The sequence below is a fragment of the Glycine soja genome, chromosome 18, assembly GCF_004193775.1.
Source record: "Glycine soja cultivar W05 chromosome 18, ASM419377v2, whole genome shotgun sequence".
Lineage (NCBI taxonomy): Eukaryota > Viridiplantae > Streptophyta > Magnoliopsida > Fabales > Fabaceae > Glycine > Glycine soja.
Window position 1 is genome coordinate 26,853,694 of NC_041019.1, and position 3,568 is coordinate 26,857,261.

The following is a 3,568-nucleotide window of genomic DNA, read 5'->3' on the forward strand; positions in this document are numbered from 1 at the left end:
TCTCGAGAAATTTAAATGGTCATAACTTTTCACACGGATGTCCAACTCAGGGACATCATATATCGAGACGCTCGAAATTGAACAATGGAAGCTCTCAAGAAATTTAAATGGTCACAAATTTTCACACGGATGTCCAATTCGGGTACATAATATATCGTGACGCTCAAAATTGAACAACGAAACCTCTCGAGAAATTCAAATGGTTATAACTTTTGACTCGGATGTCCGATTCGGGGACATAATATATCTAGACGCTCTAAATTGAATAACGAAAGCTCTCGAGAAATTTAAATGGTCATAACTTTTCACACGGATGTCCAACTCAGGGACATCATATATCGAGAAGTTCCATATTGAACAACGGAAGCTCTCGAGAAATTCAAATGGTCATAACTTTTCACTCTGATGTCCTATTCGGGCACATAATATATCAAGACGCACGAAATTGAATAACGGAGGCTCTCTAGAAATTCAAATGGTAATATCTTTTCACTAGGATGACTGATTCAGGAGCATAATATATTCAGACGCTCGAAATTGAACAATGGAACCTCTCGAGAAATTCAAATGGTCATAACTATTCATTCGGAAGACCGATTCGGGCAGATAATATATCAAGACGTTCGAAATTGAACAACGAAAAATCTTGAGAAATTCAAATGGTCATAACTTTTCACTAGGATTTTCGATTCAGGGACATAATATATCGAGACGCTCTAAATTGAACAACGGAAGCTCTCGAGAAATTTGAATAGTCATAACTTTTCACACGGACTTGCGATTCTGGTTCAACATTTATCAAGACGCTCTAAATTGAACAACGAAAGCTCTCGAGAAATTTAAATGGTCATAACTTTTTGACACGGATGTCCGATTTGGGGACATAATTTATCATGACGCTCAAAATTGAACAACGAAACCTCTCGAGAAATTCAAATGGTTATAACTTTTCGCTCGGATGTCCGATTCGGGGACATAATATATCCAGACGCTCGAAATTGAACGACGGAAACTCTCGAGAAATTTGAATGGTCATAACTTTTCACACGGACTTGTGATTCAGGTGCAAAATATATCAAGACGCTCGAAATTTAACGACGGAAGCTCTCGAGAAATTTGAATGGTCATAACTTTTCACACGGACTTGCGATTCAGGTGAAAAATATATCGAGACGCTCTAAATTGAACAATGAAAGCTCTTGAGAAATTTCAATGGTCATAACTTTTCACATGGATGAGCAACTCAGGGACATCATATATCGAGAAGTTCGATATTGAACAACGGAAGCTCTCGAGAAATTCAAATGGTAATATCTTTTCACTCAGATGTTCGATTCTGGAGCATAATATATTGAGACGCTCGAAATTGAACAACGAAACCTCTCGAGAAATTCAAATGGTCATAACTTTTCAGTCGGATGTCTGATTCAGGAGAATAATATATCGAGATGCTCAAAATTGAACGACAGAACCTCTCGAGAAATTCAAATGGTCTTAACTTTTAACTCGGATATCTGATTCAGGGAAATTATATATCGAGACGCACGAAATTGAATAACGAAAGCTCTCGAGAAATTTAAATGGTCATAACTTTTCACACGGATGTCCAACTTAGGGACATCATATATCGAGAAGTTCCATATTGAACAACGGAAGCTCTCGAGAAATTCAAATGGTCATAACTATTCATTCGGAAGGCCGATTCGGGCACATAATATATCAAGACGTTCGAAATTGAACAATGAAAAATCTTGAGAAATTAAAATGGTCATAACTTTTCACTAGGATTTTCGATTCAGGGACATAATATATCGAGACGCTCTAAATTGAACAACGGAAGCTCTCGAGAAATTTGAATAGTCATAACTTTTCACACGGACTTGCGATTCTGGTTCAACATTTATCGAGACGCTCTAAATTGAACAACGAAAGCTCTCGAGAAATTTAAATGGTCATAACTTTTTGACACGGATGTCCGATTTGGGGACATAATTTATCATGACGCTCAAAATTGAACAACGAAACCTCTCGAGAAATTCAAATGGTTATAACTTTTCGCTCGGATGTCCGATTCGGGGACATAATATATCCAGACGCTCGAAATTGAACGACGGAAACTCTCGAGAAATTTGAATGGTCATAACTTTTCACACGGACTTGTGATTCAGGTGCAAAATATATCAAGACGCTCGAAATTTAACGACGGAAGCTCTCGAGAAATTTGAATGGTCATAACTTTTCACACGGACTTGCGATTCAGGTGAAAAATATATCGAGACGCTCTAAATTGAACAATGAAAGCTCTTGAGAAATTTCAATGGTCATAACTTTTCACATGGATGAGCAACTCAGGGACATCATATATCGAGAAGTTCGATATTGAACAACGGAAGCTCTCGAGAAATTCAAATGGTAATATCTTTTCACTCAGATGTTCGATTCTGGAGCATAATATATTGAGACGCTCGAAATTGAACAACGAAACCTCTCGAGAAATTCAAATGGTCATAACTTTTCAGTCGGATGTCTGATTCAGGAGAATAATATATCGAGATGCTCAAAATTGAACGACAGAACCTCTCGAGAAATTCAAATGGTCTTAACTTTTAACTCGGATATCTGATTCAGGGAAATTATATATCGAGACGCACGAAATTGAATAACGAAAGCTCTCGAGAAATTTAAATGGTCATAACTTTTCACACGGATGTCCAACTTAGGGACATCATATATCGAGAAGTTCCATATTGAACAACGGAAGCTCTCGAGAAATTCAAATGGTCATAACTATTCATTCGGAAGGCCGATTCGGGCACATAATATATCAAGACGTTCGAAATTGAACAATGAAAAATCTTGAGAAATTAAAATGGTCATAACTTTTCACTAGGATTTTCGATTCAGGGACATAATATATCGAGACGCTCTAAATTGAACAACGGAAGCTCTCGAGAAATTTGAATAGTCATAACTTTTCACACGGACTTGCGATTCTGGTTCAACATTTATCGAGACGCTCTAAATTGAACAATGAAAGCTCTCGAGAAATTTAAATGGTCATAACTTTTTGACACGGATGTCTGATTTGGGGACATAATATATCATGACGCTCAAAATTGAACAACGGAAGCTGTCGAGAAATTCAAATGGTAATATCTTTTCACTCGGATGTTCGATTCAGGAGCATAATATATCGAGACGCTCGAAATTGAACAACGGAACCTCTCGAGAAATTCAAATGGTCATAACTTTTCAGTCGGATGTCTGATTCAGGAGAATAATATATCGAGACGCTCAAAATTGAACGAAAGAACCTCTCGAGAAATTCAAATGGTCTTAACTTTTAACACGAATATCTGATTCAGGGAAATTATATATCGAGACGCACGAAATTGAATAACGAATGCTCTCGAGAAATTCAAATGCTCATAACTTTTCACACGGATGTCCAACTCAGGGACATCATATATCGAGACGCTCGAAATTGAACAATGGAAGCTCTCAAGAAATTTAAATGGTCACAAATTTTCAGACGGATGTCCAATTCGGGTACATAATATATCGTGAC